The sequence below is a fragment of the Pantherophis guttatus genome, chromosome 7, assembly GCF_059756535.1.
Source record: "Pantherophis guttatus breed Tessera chromosome 7, ASM5975653v1, whole genome shotgun sequence".
Taxonomy (NCBI): Eukaryota; Metazoa; Chordata; class Lepidosauria; order Squamata; family Colubridae; genus Pantherophis; species Pantherophis guttatus.
The window spans coordinates 48,351,573-48,369,671 of NC_142069.1; the positions used below are offsets into that span (position 1 = coordinate 48,351,573).

The window sequence follows — 18,099 nt, forward strand, 5'->3', positions numbered from 1 at the left end:
GCTGCCCCAAGCTGACCACAATAAAGGCAGGACAGAAACAGAAAGGCAGAAGGCGAGCGAATCGTTCTGTTATAGTAGATTATTGTAGATACTGTACTTTATATTTTGAGCAGGATCACACTCTTCCCATTTCTTTTAAATATTTTCCCATTTTAGGTATGAGATAAATGAATCAGCCCAGAAGCTTTATATTTCATATCAATGTTTTACTGCTCACTTTATAATGGTAATGAGCATCACTTTAGCTTTTAGTACTAATTGCACTTGTGATAATATGGAAGTTAATACTGTATCACTCTTTGGGTACTTTAAAAATGCTGCAGAGTATAATTTGCTGAGTAGGGCATTTATTCTATCTAATGGAAGGTGTATTATAAACTAAAACAGTTCCTTATAAGGAGGGCAGTAAATATGTGTATGTTTTCTGTTTCATTTATTTCTCTTTTACTGCTTGTCATTTTATCAGAGTAGAAGCATCTTTTTGGTGGAAAGAAGGTAAAAAATCAAGGAACTAAGAAAAGCATGGATAATAGAACTACTGAATGCAATAATAATGAAGGGGAACTTTACAAGCAGGACTTATACATATGTAGGATTGGGGACTGATAATCTTAAAAGTGCATTAAAGAAATCCTTAAGAGTATCAGATCTAATTGCAATAATAATTAAGGAATGTAAATATTATCTTGATACTGGTAGATTAATACCAGGATATGTAATAAGTGTGATTTGATATAAAAACTGGCTAAGCTCTAAGTAAGGATAATTTGGGAGGTGATTATTTAAAAAGAATTGATAAACTTGCTTTAATCGATTAGATAATAATATTATTAAATGGACAAACACACTTTTCATTACTTCTACCAAAAAAAACATTGTTTAGAAGATGGTTCCCAATTTGATTTTTAGTGTTAGTGGCAGGATTATTTGATTAGAAATATTAATACAGATTAATATTTGTAGTAAATTGATTGGAATAATTAATCCGTTATAAGCACTGGCTCAAGTAATAATTAATATTATTGGATTAGATAGCTTTTTCCAATTAACTAGGGTTACCAACAAACAACTGTTTGGTTTAATCTTATTGTAGATATATTACTACAGTTCATTAATAAGAATATATAGAATTTTAATATAAAAAGAGAATACATGATAATTAATTTGTTTACATATAGCATGCTTATTTTTCTTGAAAACTCTATTATATATTTTACTTGTAGTTCAAATATATAAATGTTATGTAGTAGGATATTAAAATTTTGATAAATCTATTATACCAATTCTATTATATTAAACCAATCAGGAACTAAGAGCTGCCGCATTTCATACTGTAACCTAAAACTCTGTCTAGATGTTTTAACAACATTGAAACAATTATTTTCTCTTGACCTCTCTCCTCTCCTCTCATTGTTTGATTAATCAGCACTTCATGAAGATAAATCTGGATTTTACTCTAGATGTGAGCTTTGAACTTCATGAATATTATTATTATTATTATTATTATTATTATTATTATTATTATTATTATTATAACATAAAATGACATTACAAGACATACAACATTTATATATATACTCTCTTAACAGCTATTTCGTGGTGATATTCTAGTATTTACATTTTCTCCCTTTTCGCTTTATATTATTCCAGTTTCTTCTTGTCCCCTCTCTTTTAATTACAGTGTATTTATTAAGACCCCTATTAACTTTATATTTTCTATACATTGACATATTCATTCTTTCCTTTTTTACATTTCACCCCTATTTTTCTTCTCCGTTATTCCTATTCTACAGACACTTATATCATTTGTGACAGATTATATAATATTCCATATCCTCTTTTTCTTTAAGCTCTTTTGTTAATTTATCCATCTCGGCACACTCTAGGATTTTTTTTATCAACTCTTCTTCTGTTGGTATATTTTCTTTTTTCCAATTTTGTGTGAATACTATACGGGCAGCTGTTATGATGTGTAAGATCAAATATTTTATTTCCTTGGTGTATTTTTCCGTAAATATCCCTAATAAGAATGTCTCTGGTTTTCTGCTCATAGGTTGTTCTATTATTTTCTCTAGCCATTCTTTAATTTTAGGCCAGAACTTCTTTGCAGCTGGACATGTCTACCAGAGTTGGTAGTATGTTCCGTAGCTCTTGTTACATTTCCAACACACTGGAGATTTACTTGGAAACATTTTTGCAAGTCTAGCCAGGAGTAGATGCCATCTATGAAACATCTTCAGCTGGTTTTCCTTGTATGCCGTGGACATTGTTAGTTTTGTATTTATTTGCCACATTTTTTCCCAATTCTCCAATTCTATTGTGGTGTTAAAGTTTTTTGCCCATTTAATCATTCTATCCTTAACTATTTCTTCTTCCATTTTATATCGCAGCAAAAATTTGTATATTCTACTGATTAATTTCTCCTCCGTCCCTTGTATAATTTTGTCCAATTCATTTTGTTCAGTGCTTATTGCATTTAATTTTGTATCATCTTTATATTTCAACCGAATTTGTGTATATGTCCACCAATCAATTTCTCTATTTAGATCTTGTTCCAATTCCTGTTTTGTTTTCAGATTTCCTTGTTCTTTTAATATATCTCTATATCTTATTATCTTCTCCAACTCAGTTAAAATTTTAATGTTTTAATGTTTCTGTAGGTGAAATCCAAATTAGTATTTTTGTGTAATGTTGTTTTTTAATCTTGATCCAAATTTGTAGCAATGCATTCCTTAGCATGTGTCTTCTAAAGTAACCATGTATTTTATATGAACTTCATGAATCTTATTGGGATCTTCTAGCACAGACTTATATCTATTTAAAAAGTCTACTATGAACATAATACAAAGAAAGCATTACAGTTGTTTGAAAATATAAATAAAATTGTTGGATGAACTATATATTTTGATAATGATATAAACAGATTGGTTCATATAATTGTTATATCCACTGAATTGTTTTTGTGGTTGATACATTCTGAAGAAATTGAGAAAATTGCCTAATGGTCTTTTCATAATGAAACCTGCTATCAATCTGTTCTTCAATGTTTATCGGTCAATACAACAAAAGAAACTAAAGTTTACTACTAGTATTATAATGAACAAACACTGGAAAACTGAAAAAAATCTTTCATTGGATCAATGATATCAAAAAATGTGGAAAATTATATTAATAGAAAAATTAACACAAGATATGAACAATCTTACAACGAAAGTTAAATTTTGTCATATTACTGATACTTACAAGATATTTCATAATACACATCATATATACATGTATATGAATTTTGTTTTTGATTTACATTCAGAATATGAAAAAAATGTTTCTATTTTTTTCCCGAACAATGTTTATAGTTCTATCTCTGTTCAATTGTATTTTTTCCTGGATTTTCTTTAAAAACCATAGTGTATTGTTACTCTACATTTTTTTTATTTTAATTTATTTTTTTAAGCATGAAGTGGTTGTACTGATTTGAACTATATAGCAGGCTTTATAAGCTTTAAATTAAAAAGCAGTATCTTTATTAGGTAAAAGCATGAGACATTCCAAGCAATAATATTCATAGTCACACAAACTATTGAATTTAATATTGTATATGCTTTTCTGATTTTACCTGTATAGTTCAAAATAACCAGTGTTAGAAACAGTTTAGCTGCCTTGAATTTCCAACATAAGCAATAAAAATTCTGATAGCTCTGCAAGCTTGTTTTGGAATTAACAAATTTATGGAATTCTTGAACTGAAGCCAAAATTATAGTAACTCAGTGAAGTCCCTCAATATTGCAATATCAGTAATAATTAATGATTGAAATAATAATGCAAGTTGTTATGTTTGAAGCAGCAAATGTAGCCAGTAATATACAACACAGCACATAAAGAGAGCAATAATGTCTGTCAAAATATATTTTGGTTTTCATTTTTCACCAGACATCAGTAGGCTTTTAAAGAAGTTCTCTTCCTGTGGTGTTTTTGCCCGTAATTTTTCTAGTTCATCTAAACATTACTTATCAGTATATGAAATAATTGCAGTTTATTGCAAATCATCAGGCAGAGTGTGACATAATAATAATAATTAATTGCAGCATCAAAGAATCTGTTCAACAGGAAGAATTCTTTTCATAGGCTAATGTCCAAATAATCTCATAAGACTATAGTAAACAATATCAAGTATGTCATCTAACTAGTCCTCACGTCACTTCTTAATGTCTCTAGAGAAAAACCTGCCTGTCCCTTAACTGCCTCTCTGATGTTTTTCGCTTTGTAACACCTGAGACCAAAAGCAACGGGAAGAGAGGTGGTGCTTGTCTTAAACCTCCTTAAATTACTTATTACATTTTTTCAGAAGTGATTTAAAATTTATAGCACCATTTCTTAATTAGAAGGTTTAGACCTTTCATTTTCTGGTATTAGGGAATTTTCCTTGAGGGGAAAGAGTGAGAGGCATCATAGTCTATGCAGGAATAGGCAGGGTCACTGCTTCTTAAGTATTAACAAAGACTACAGGCAGCAATTTACATACAGCAATAGAACATTTGTGTCATGCCAGATAAGGTTAGCCACATTTCTTAGAAAATTGTATTCTATAGTGCAAAACTATTTAATACTTCCTTTTCTAATTGTTCATATATTTATGTTCATTTTAGAAGATAAATAAAACTAAGAAAAAAGAGGAGGAGAAGAATCAACCAACTGTTTGCAAATAAGGAGTCAGGTTAGATAAAACATACTTGCATAGTATCAAAATTAAAAAGGAAAATAGCACACATTTTACATTTATAGGATGTGGTATCTAAATATAAGACTTTACAAATGCATTTGAATAACTGGTGATTCAATTAGATTTTTAGAATATTTCATTTCTAGATCCTCTAAAACTACACATTGTAAAATTAGAAAAAAAAAATATGTTTGCAAAAAGTTGTATATGTAAAAATCATATATCATACATTCTTAGCCAAGCTAACAAACTTCACTTCTTTGACAAGTTGTGGTCTCCCTGTTAGAGAAGAATATGACAGATGAGTAAACCAAATTGGTCTTAGCTCTTAGCTCCAGTACAAGCAATTGCAATGAATTTGCTGTTTCTTCCATGTCAAAACCACACAATATAGTTTGAATTTCCATGGAGGATGTAGATGCTGAAAGAGTTACTGGAGAACCTCATTTATCCATTCATGGGCAGTAACCTGTAAACTTGTGAAAATCAAGCCTTTAAAGAGCTAATCATGAGCACAGATTTTCATCTCTTGTCAGCCTTCATTAGGTATACTGCACAAGAAATATGGCCTGATCAACTAATTCTACTTTCTAAGTCTGAAAGTACATTTAGAATAGAAAAGAATATTTGGAGCTCAGGCTTGAAGTATGGGGTCCTTGGTGGTCTCTAGTTTGGTTGCTTTCTTGCAGACGTTTCATTATCTAGCACTTGATGTTTCCTAATTAGGCAAAGAAATGTCTGCAAGAAAACAACCAAGCTCAGAAAGCACAATCTCTCCCCCCACATCTCTCCCCCCATCATCCCAAGAAAGTACAGCCCCTTTACAGCCCAAGAAATTAAGGAGAGTCCCTTCTGAGCCGTAGCCCTGCCAATATTCCTGCTTTGGGCTAAATTGCCTTTTATCTGACCGTTTCCTTGATTAACTGTGTCTCTGCCCTATCACCCAGGGTCATACCCAAATACTGTTACACTTCTCAGGTGAGCTTTTAAAAAGAGAAGCAGACCAGCTCTACTTTGTTTTTCTCTTTTGTCCTACTTGAGCTCCATTTTACTTATTATTTAAAATATTTATATAGTCACCGATCTTCTAACCAACTCTGGGCAACTCCCTATCAGGAGCTAAAACAACACATAAAACTATACTAAAACTATACAACTAAACAGATACAGGGCCACTGAAGGCCAGTTTAAAAAAAGAAGTCTAAATTTGTAGAAATCCAGATTGGAGGTCAACACAATGAAAGCCAGCAGAACTTGATGTAGTATAGTTTTTTTTAATGGATTTTGATCTATGCTGTGATACTTTGTTCCGTTGAAGGACATCTTGGACTGACAAAGCATTTTGTGGAGGATTCTTTGAAAAAATGGTATTTATGGTATGAAAAGTGTAGTGTCAAGTTCCCTGTGTTTCCAGGAAGGCTTTTATTATACAAATTTGATTAATAAACATAATTTTAAACTTATCTCCTAACTGTTATTATGTATACTATAGGTCTGTTCCTATATGTATTGGGTGTCTAAATCCTAAAGATTATCTCAGAAGTGTGCTTGCCTGATTTATGATTAATTCTTTAACACAATTTAGCCACCTTGGAGTTAATTGGCTTTTGTTGCTTGCTAGTGTTCTGGTATTATCAACTCAGCACTGCTGGCTGCAGCTCTGATCTACTGCCAAATATTGGCTTTGCAAAGTCTTTGCAAAGTCTGTGTGGGGAGGTGAGGAGCTGCTGACTGGCTGTCAATGTCTCCCCTGCAGCGGAGTGGCTGCCAGGCTTTGTTTCACCTTTCAACTCTTCTGCTGTTGGGTTGCTGGAATCCATACTCATACTTCCCTTTCCATCAGCCACTTTCTGAGCTGTACTTTATCCGGGTGTCTTCTTCCCAACTTCTTATCCTGTTCTTATACACAATAATGATCTTCCAACTCACTTAGATGCCATTGGTATCTTCCTCTTATATTTGGTACCCTAGGTGAGGTCCAGAGCTCCTTAAACTCTGGGAGAGGAGACAATGAACAAAGTCTCCCAGAGTCACTTGACAGTGAGATGGGCAGCATATAAATTTAGCCACTGCAAGGTTCTCTTCCCATATTACTAGCAGAGATCAGAAACAATTGTTCTTTTCTCTTCCCCACATGTCCTTTTTTTTCCCTTATGCTTTTCAACTCCCTTCTGGTTCTTTCTATATGTAATAGATAAGTCTTCATGAATCACTAACATGTATTCTGTAGAAAAGGGTGCAGCCTTTGGAATATGTACCCTTGTCAGGTCAAGCTCCTGAAGAGATGAGGAATACGGCTTGCCTCCTTCTGAGTCAACCAGGTTCAGGACAGACAGGTATTCGTTGCGGAGGAAAGTTGCTTGTGGCAGCATTCCTTGATCGTTACTTTTCAGAAATAGCTGGGAGAGTGTAATAGGGTTATGGGTAAAGGATTTAAAGAGCCCCTTGGATCTTGCTAGGGCCAGTTGATCACCACAAGTGCATGAGTGTATAGCATCCCATTAATGCAGTAATGAAGAAAATATCAGTTGTTAGGGAAATAAGTAGAAATTGCCAGGATGGGCGGATTAATGTGTCCTAAAAAGGTTGTAAAGGCTTCTTTATTTATTCAGGCTTTTTCATAATGATCATCTTTTTCCTTAAAGGTAAGAATCTGTAGCTTCCCAGAAATTGTTAAATCACAATCCCTAGAAGACCCATAATTCTGAAAAACATTGGGAATTACAGTTTATAATTTTCATGAAAAATGGATTTGTACTGTACTCTGCACTTTTTCTTCAATGCCTTATATTCTTGTTTGCTGATTTTTGAAAGTTCACAGTTTATACTTCAGAAAATATAAACAGCGGTAACTAAGCTCTTTCTATTTAGCAAAGGGCATAATTTATGGTAATAAGAACTCCTGAACTCAGAGATCACTTGGTACTTCAATCACAATTCAAAGATCACCTATAGATTTCATATATATGTAAAATAGGCATCCATTTACAACAGATAGACTCCACAGATTCTGTGGCTGAGAATCACATATCCATAATTTTCAGTTTCACCACTACATTAAAGATTAACAAAATTGTATTCCTACCTCTCTCCTGCCAGAGGTCATCCATTAAACTGCCAGGCATATATAATTATAGTATGTGGAAAGCCTATGGCTTACCTAATTAAAAACTTGAAATATAAATGAAAACATTTTAATTGTTATCGAAATCAATTGGGAAGTATGTTTAGAAAATATACAAACTACAAATGGTGAATTTTGTTGAAACCATGAATTTAAAGCAAACTTAAATCATAGGCTAAATCAGTATTTTAAATGATCAGTTTAAATCTATGACAAAGCTGCCCTCAAGGTATTAATTTTTGAAAGGGAGAAAAACAATATTGTAAAGAGATTATACTGAAGCTAGACAATGATGTTTTTTACTGCAATAAATTCATACTCTTCAAAGTCAAATCATCCAGAAGCTGGATAAGAATTTCATGCTGTGTTTAATTGGTCACTAACTTATCAACTGCAGGTTTCTGCAACTTAGTAAATATAACAAGTATGTCAGCTTTAAGCAAGTATTCACAGACAGATTGTCTCTTCTGCTCCCCACTATGCATCAACTGACTGGTACTGAAGCTGTTCCAAAAAAACAAAACAAAACTCCAACATATTGAAGATTTAAGATCCAGATTATAATGCTATATTTTCAGCAAAATATATATCTTGCAGAATTCCCTTGAAGGAAGGGAATACATTTTACAACTAGCAATAGCAGCAGGTTATTTAACAAGTTTGTCCACACTCAAGGTAGTCCTACATGTTTTGAACAAATCATAGAAACAAATTTTCTTCACACTACACAATGTAATGACTTGTAACTATGTATTGAAAAGTTTTTGTTAAACCATATCTCCCTTTTCCTGTAGACTTATTTTCTCCCTGTGTTGCTTCTTTCTGAATTCATTCTTTCATCTTACATAGATAGATTAACAAAATTGGAAGGGACCTTGTAGGTCATCTAGTCCAACCTCCCACCCAAGCAGGAGACCCTACACCATTTCTGACAGAAGGCAGTCCAGTCTCTTCTTGAAAGCTTCCAGTGATGAAACTTCCACAACTTTTGAAGGCAAACTGTTCTATTGGTTGATTGTTCTTATTGTCAGAAAATTCATCAGTTTCCATCCATTATTCCTTGTTTGGCCTTCAGGTACTTTGGAAAACAGGTTGACCTCCTCCTCTCTATGACAGCCTCTCAAGTATTAGAACACTGCTATCATGTCTCCCCTGGTCCTTCTCTTCACTAGACTAACCATGTCCAGTTCCTGTAACTGTTCTTCATGTTTTAGCCTCCAATCCCCTAATCATCTTCCAGGCCTCTAGATTTCTTCCATTAAATCAATACTTCCCAGTCTTCAATTTATCTTTGTATAACTTATGTTTAGCCAAACTGACTATTTTGCTTTAGCACAGAGAAATTGAAGTATGGCCAGCAAAGCCAAACTGCAGCTGTGCATGCAAAGGCCAGCTAAGAAAATCTTTGAAGCAGCCATGTTGAGGTTCAAGAAAATGAACTACTCCAGTAGTTTGAGAGGGGTGCCTCTTTCATGCCACGATTCTTTATGAAGAATCCTTTTTAATGCACTGCATAAATGACTTTGCTTTTGGAGTAAACAATTCAATGAAGAAAACAAATAGGAAAATGGAAAGCCAGCATTAGAGAAAAGAACTACCAGCTACTATTTTTATTTATGTTTATTGTACATAAATAAGATAAGCAAAACGTTTGATGGATCAGACTTCCACTGCTCTGGAAAAACAAAAATTGAGGTGAAAAGGTGATTCTTAGTCTGATAAAGTAGAAAATTATATTTTAAAGACCTGTTCCTTAAATGATGGAGGTTTTTTTTTCCATGTTGCGAGCCTGCCTCTAAGGGTGAAGTTTTGTAGTGGGCAATTTTATCACTAGAACAGCTTTATGAAGAACATGGTCAGTACCATCTTGCGCAACAGAAGTCACAGAGAAGGTGAGATGAGGGAAGAGGAAATTCAAACTTGCTTAATTTCTGTTCTGGAAAAGTTGGTAGAATTATTAAAGAGAAATGATCAAGTTAGATTACCAAGGACATTCAATGTACATTGATTATATAAATAAGCACAGTCATTAGATGCTGCTTATTTTTTCAAAAGCATTTTGACAAACTCCCTCACCAAAAACTCCCGAGCCATCTTAATCATTATACTTTAAGAGAAAAATAGGAGAAAAATACCACTGAATGACTAAACAAAAAGAAAACACCATTAAGCATGTTCATAAATGATTATGAGTTAGATAATATTATCAATAAGGTTTATAACAGGGCTTATAATAAGGTATATAATACAATAATAGCAATTATTTAAAATATATTTTAAGTTTCATTTGTCAGCCTTGCCTAATCTTGTCTTCATAACACAACAGATAAGTCTGGGAACAGATAAAAATTACTTTGCTTATTCCTAGTTGGATTCATGCTCAGTTATGATTCAGATGATAATATTACCTCCTATGTTTGATATATCAATATTTTAGTATGTCAATATTCAAGGTGGAAGAGTAATCATATTGATTGCTTTATTAGTTTAGGAAATCTCTAGCACAATTATTTCTACTCTGTTTTTCCAGAATAAGCACAAAATCTGTTGTTCCATTTGTATGTTGTATAGAGCCTCCCATTTATCTATGACACCCAGCCTCCCATTTATCTGTGCCTGTCAAGGGAAGGGCAAATCACTCTACGTTCTTAGGAAAGGTAGCATATGACACTCTAGTTTTCTCAATTTCTATAATTAATAACTTTTGTTATATGCTCAATTCCTTGAATTTCATGGAAACATCCATGGAGTTTTCTCCTCAACAAATTAAAAGTGTTTTGTTTTTGTTTTTTGCCTTCTTCCAGAATATAATTTCAGCTTTCTAGTCCAGCCCACAGTTTTTTAATTTCCTGGTACAGTAGTCTTCCATTTAAGTAGTGCTCACGTCATTTCTTGCTTAGTTTAGAAAATTCAAGAATTTTCAGCTATAGTTACGTTGGCTAAAATATTCTGGGAATTGAAGTCCACATATCTGGAGGGCACTTAAAATACTGTCAATGTGTATTAGCATATACTCCCACCTTCCACCATGAGAAATGAGTTAAACACATTCTCAGTTGCCCCATAATTATTTTTCTTTGTGTGCACATGTTATACGTAGATGTGATCCTGAAGCTAAACAATTTCTAAGCAGACTCTGAACACTATAGCTGAGCAACATGATTGAATAGACTACTACTTGGAGTTCTCACTTAAGGCTGATTTGCATAATCTCTGTTGACATATGATTTAAAAAGCCCTTTGTTATATCGATTCAGTGTGCACAAATCTCCTGAGAAACCCAAACAATTTATTTCATCTTATACATTCAGTATGTTGTGCATGTCAAATTGGCATTGTGAATTACTTTTACATGTCATGACTAACACTTCTCTTTTCTTACTTACTAAATAAAAGTATAGTAACAAAGAGAAAAGAAACAGGAAAATAATGGTTGGAGGCAGATGCAGTTACAGCTACACTTTGCATGTAAATTAAATGTTTTTCACTGGCTAAATTCGCCAGGTTGTGTCTGAAGCAGCCCACCAGCACAAGTTGAATATGGATTTCTTTCATGAAAAGGACTTTAAAACTATTTAGTTAAGTGGTTCAGGACTCTTCCAGTTTTATCAACAATCCAAATTGTATGATACATTCTGCTTTGTAACAGAAATTGAAAGCAGACACAATTCTGTAGAGGCTAATGTTATATTCTTAAAAGTTTAATTAGACTTGAATTACCTTAATCAACTAGGCAAAAAAGATTTATTTATTGATATTATATGTACAGCATAATATAACCGATAAGTAAAATAATGTAAAAAATTAACATTAAAATTAAAAATTATATTAGAGTTAACATTTTAAAATTATAGAATATTGTAATGACAATTAAACATCAAAAGAGGAAAACATCCTAAAATGGTCATTAACATTGGATTATTACAAGCAGGGGGGTTCTCAAGGGTTTAAGTAGCTCTATGGCTGCCTGGTCCTCTGTGCACACACACACCCCGTTAAAGGCAAGTTTTGACACCGTGGAAGAAAGCCATGAGATTGTGGGCTTTGCTAAGTCTTGGGGACAGGATGTTCCTCAATGCGGGGTAGCAGCATTAATACTCAAGATTAATATTCCGTATCAATTTACAACTAAGCCTTCACAAAGGCAAGCTAATGCAACTCACAAAATTATTTACATTTAATTTTTTCAAATTTTCTTCCATAAATATTATTGACATTAATGTTATGCTTGTCATTTGTAACACATAATTGGTTTCTCTCTGTAACTCCTATTGTCCTTTTAGAAAGTAGCAATAATATTTTGCTTTAAATTTCTGCTGCTTAATATTTTTCTGGGAATAAATAACTTTGTCTACCAGAAATAAATCCTACTGAATTTAGTGATGCTTACTCCCAGATTAGTGGGACCATGACCATGAAAGAGATAATAGTAAAGCTATAAATGCGAATTTCTTCAATAGGTAAAAGTAGCTTTTATTAAATCTGCATAGAGATGAGTACTGCTGACTGTTGGTTTGAGCATGCTGCCCTCTGTCTACAAAACTATGTACTTTTTAAAATTGTTTTATGTATTTTACTCCCCATCCCCCCATGTTTGTTATTTCAAAATCCCTGTTTCCCACTCATTATAAAAATCCTTCATAAGGTTTTTTTTTTATAAGGTTTGGAATTCCATTGGAAAGCATTCATTTTTTATTGGTTTTGGAATATTAATTCTAAGATTTTAATACTATAGTGCAGTAATATAAAATTTGACTTCAATAATTTATGCTTTTATGCTATAACTTTATAATATTATTAAAATTAAAATGGCAGCCACTGTTTTTAATCATGAAAATAACATCCCCAGTCTTTTACATTTCTAATGGAATCTGTAAAAGTGCTTCTAGGTAAGCTAAGAATCCAAAGAAGTTAACGATATGGCATGGTTTTCTGATTTAGGTCAATTCTGTATAGCAGCCTAAGCTGCTGCTTTTCCATGCAGCTCTTGGTTTTCCCTGAAGCTGATTTTTAAAATATCCAGTTACAGTTGCAATGATTGGTGCTCAATCTAGATTGGTCACCCTAGGTTCTAATTCTCTTGCTTGTTCTTTCCATCCAATGTGGGAAGGCAGGATTTGCTGGCCGGCCCTGTGTGTGTGGTGGTAGCTGGATGTCTCCCAGTGCCTCCCCTTTTCTTTTAGGGATTATTTCCTCCTTATTACTCTCTGTTCTTTTCTTTTGCTTTCCTAGACATTTACATACATGGATGCCTTCAACTCCCCTTCTTATTCCTATAAGAATGGGATGTACCTTCACTTCCCCTTTGACACCAATGCAAACGTTTTCTTCCCTCTCTCCCTTTATTGGATACAGTAGTGATTGAAGTGCAGTGAAGAGGTTGCTCCTTCATTGCTAAGGATCATGGAAACTATAGCAAAGAAGTGATAATTCAGTTTGATAAGAAGCAAAGTAAAATTCATTGAAACTTTATACAGGCAATCTTCAACTTACAACTTACATTTAGTAGCTGCTCAAAGTTACAATGGCACTGAAAAAAGTGACTTATGACCGTTTTTCACATCCCCATGATCATGTGATCAAAATTTAGATGCTTGGCAACTGGTTCATACTTATGACCCCAGTGTCCCGGGGTCATGTGATCTCTTTTAGTAACATCTGACAAAGCACAGTCAATGGGGAATCCAGATTCACTTAACAACCGGGTTACTAATTTATCAACATCAGTAATTTACTTAACAACTGTGGCAAGAAATGTCATAAAATGGGGCAAAATTCACTTAACAAATGTCTCACTAACAACAGAAATTTTGGGCTCAATTGTGGTCATAAATTGAGGATTACCTGTTGTTCCATTCCAGTGTGTGTACATTGCAATTTAAAGATCTGGGTAGGAAGGAAAAGGAAACATTAAGGTATAGTAGGTGGGGATGAGAAGCAAGGGAAATATACTTCACCCAGAAAACGAAATGCCATTGCCCCGTTTTAGGTTTCAGACTCAAACATCAGTTATTAGGTGATACATTGTTACTCATAGCTGAATAAATAAACAGCAGGTGAGAAAAAGAATGTAAATCCAAATCCTGGAAAGAAAGTTTGTCTGCTTAGTTTCACTTTCATCAAGAACGTGCCAAGGAGAGGTCAAAATCCAACCTGAAGTTCAGAGAGCTGAGTCAGATTTATCAGCCAGTCCAGAGATCAGACATTCATTTTTTTTAAAATACAAGCAGAATATACAAGAACTACACATCAGAACAGGAAATCAAACCGTATTTTCCAACAGAGAACAGCCCAGGATGAAATGGCTGCATGAGGCAGGGTCCAGTTGCTGGATGGGAGAGGAATGCCAGGCACTATAGCCAGTTACAAGTTAGGACTGTCACTAAATCAAAAGGAAGCACTGCTGATCATGTGCTCCATGGATTTAGGTTGGCTTCGGAGGGATAGCAACACTTACAATGGGCTGGAAGAAGTGGATGACAAAAACCATCCATTCCAGCACTCATAAACAGTGGATAGCCAATTTTGATAAATCAAGCAGCAAATGCAGATCTTCCCTTAGTTGCATATTTGTTTGATTTATATTACATTCCCAGAACTTGGTCCAGTGGTTCAGGCACCAGCTAGAAAGTGCAAGTCCCACCTTAGCCATGAAAGCCAGCTGAGTGACTTTGGACCAGTAACTCTCTCTCACCCCAACCTATCTGACAGACTTGTTTTGTGGGGAAAATAGAAGAAAGATGTGCTGGATATATTTTTTGTCTTGGGTTCTTTGTAAAAATAATAAAGGTGGGATAAAAATAAATCAATAAAATAAAATATTGGAAAGCAGCAAGTGAATGTGGTAAAAACAGGAGAGTGCCAGGAGAGTGCCACTGAAGCTGTGTCCTCCTTTGATCATGCCATTCCAACTACTTTTAAATCATCCTTGTAAATTTTCCTGACAGGATAGCCACATCTGTTCAAAAAATGAGCACTTTTATGTAATGTCATCTTATTTGTAAGGATAAATATGGTAATTTGACCATTTAGATATTTCAGCATTTATGAATGGAATTTTAACACTTTGAAGACATAAACACAAACAATATGCTAGATTATAAGTACATAGCTGTAACTGTTGTATCTAATCCTTTAAAGAATTCAATTTTTCTTAAGCCATTTTCCTTCCTGAATTTCTGCTATGCTTCACAGAGGGAGAAGACCTTCCCTTCAATTTAAAAGAAATTTGCTAATTACTTTGAGCAATTAAAATTCACTATAGTTTTCTAAAATATATATAATACAGGGGATGCAGCAAATCCATTTTATTTATTTTTTTAAATAAAATAATGTTTAGGCTAAATCAATCAAATCTTTAAGATAAAGGTAAAGGTTCCCCTTGCACATATGTGCTAGTCATTTCAGACTCTAGGGGATGGTGCTCATCTCCATTTCAAAGCTGAAGACCCAGCACTGTCTGAAGACGTCTTCGTGGTCATGTGGCCGGCATGACTAAATACCAAAGGCACACGGAACGCTGTTACCTTCCCACCAAAGGTGGTCCCTATTTTTCTACTTGCATTTTTTACGTGCTTTCGAACTGCTAGGTTGGCAGAAGCTGGGACAAGTAACAGGAGCTCACCCCGTTACTTGGCACTAGAGATTTGAACTGCTGAACTGCCAAACTTTCGATCGGCACTGAGCCACTGCGTCCCATTTATCAAATCTTTACTAGTCATAGACCAGAATAAGAAGGGTAGAATATAAACAGTAATTTTAAAAGCTAAAAAATATACAAAATTTTAAAACTAATACATGCACACACACAAATTTTAAAAGCCTACATCTTTAAAAAAAAGTGTGTGTGTGTGTGTGTGTGTGTGAATAAACCTTTAGGTTTGTTTTCATGGATTGTATGTTTTTAATCCAATATCCTATTTGATAACAGATATCATGTAAGAAGATAAAACCGATGCCTATGCATGAACCTCAGCATACAAATATGTCATTAAAATGAACTATGAATTTGCTTGTCTGATTTATTACCAAAAGCCTAGGGGCAGATCCTTTAGTGAAGTCACAGCCTAGAATTCTAGCTGTATTCACATAACATCTTAGTAGATATGCTCATGTACAGTTTGCTACTTTTAATTCTTTTTCATTCAAATGCCCTTTGACGTGTCTTAGCAAAAAAAAAAAAAAAAACTATGAATGTTACTTATTTGAAACTAACAAATCTTATATATTTGAAACAAAAAAAAAATCAGAAATAAATTCTTATTTTTCATTATGAAATATTTTCGTTTCTACCTGTAGAGGGAGTCTAGGAACACCAATTTAGTTTTTGCAAGCATAATTTTAAAAGAACTTCTTTAGAATTAATTTATGGATGTCTTATGTTAGATGAAATATAGTATTTTTCATAATTTTGGGATTTAAAACATTTTCTAAATGTGGATCAATTTATAATGACTGTGTTCTGTAACTGTATGAGTACAGTGTGTTTAATTTTATGATGGCCTTGAGATGGTATAGGGTGCTTTACTAATGGTGTTCTTGTAGTGTCTTTTAGTATGCTACTTTTGCCCTCTAAACTCTTGGTATTGCATCACCTAACACATACCTTATTACAGTGTTAGATTACACAGATCATTTAATTAAGATGTCAGATATAAGAAGCAAGAAAACATGAAGGATTGATGAAATGCATGGTAATTAAGCTGACCAAAAGAGAATATAAGAAGGGCATTCAAATTTAACTTTTTTTAATGGCTATGTTCTTAAATGACTGGTTGGGAAATACATGAATTTCAAATTATTTTTAGTGAAAATTGCCAAAAATTAGAACTCTGCAAGTAGTTTATTATCATGTAACAACTGAAGGCAGTAGAATTGCTGTTCTCTGAATAGCACAGAAACACAGCTATTGTTTAGTATAGAATCTTAATATTAAAAGAGCCATTAAGTGCAACCCTCTCTTAGTGCAGTAATCCAAATCCATATGAAAACACACTCAGCAGATAAATGTCTAGGGTCTTTGAACACAGTGATAGTGAGCCAACCATCCTTCTCTAACTCATTAACCATCAAACTCTTTCAGTTAGTATAAACATTCAATTAAAATTCAATTAAAAGTTGCCTTCCTGTAATTTAAATCCCTAATTCATAGTCCTGAGCTGTTGAATGAAAAAGAATATGGTTTGGCTGCTTTTACATGAGATCTTGAAGTCTGGTGTCATATATCCCCACTCCATCATCTTTCCTCAAAGTTAAGCATATTTAACATCTTCATTTTCTCTTTAATTTTTAGCTTCAATGCCCTTCACTGAATGAGTTTAATTTCTCTGAATCAGTTTTTGGGTATGGTACTCATCGTGATGAAAGCAACATGCCCCTTTGGATGCCTATGTTCCTTCATATTGATTGTTCTACTACAGTGTGCATGATATGTTTGAGGTCTTTCACTGTTCATTATTAGAGCAAGGGAGAATCCTAGATATTTCTACCCCAAGATAATTTGTGGATTTTTGTAAGATCTGTAGAAGCATCAACTGGTGAGAGCTACTCTAGTCAGCCTTGGGAAACGCAAGTGATGGCCATATACTGGTATTCTTGTTCCATTTAGACAGATACATCTGTTTATTTAAAATATTACTATCCTACTTCTGTATTAAAAATGTTGTATGAACCTCATCTGAAAAGAACCAATTTTACCCTGTTAATAAACGTTCTGTGGACATTGCACTCAAGTTGACATTAAAAATGTCTCAAAACTTTCAGTTGGTACAGAATATAGAATTTCAGTATTAATGGGATTTTAGTCAGGGATGGTTCACTTCACTTTATTTCACTTTTATTCCATTTTTAGATATATGAAGAATTAAGAGCCAAAATAGACATTGATAATTATTAAAGGCAATGATTCCTTGATCATTTCTATAATGTAATCGTACTGAATCATTCTGAAAAACAGAACTGTAAACCTGAAATGAGAATGCAAAATGTGGTTGTTAAGAACTTTTATGTAAGGGTTTGGAAGGCAAGTACTTAAGAATGAATGATATAAGCCTACAGTATTTTTATTATGCAGTAAGTATAATCAGAGTTCTTCATAACTGAATCTCTGTAATAAAAAAACTGCATTTAAAACAAATTTGCTGCTTCTTGCAACTTAATGTCTATCATTAATATTGCAAGATGCTCTGTGGAAATAATCTTTTATCACTTATACTAACATATCATGAAATAAATTTATGCCATATTATATTTCTTGCCT

The 18,099-nt window shown here is 33.5% G+C and overlaps 1 protein-coding gene across 25 annotated transcripts in view; it reads left to right on the forward strand.

Annotated features, from left to right (window-relative positions):
- Positions 1 to 18,099, forward strand: part of GRIP1 (glutamate receptor interacting protein 1) — a 369,729-nt gene that overhangs the window by 143,324 nt on the left and 208,306 nt on the right. The gene's annotated exons all lie outside the window — the stretch shown is intronic.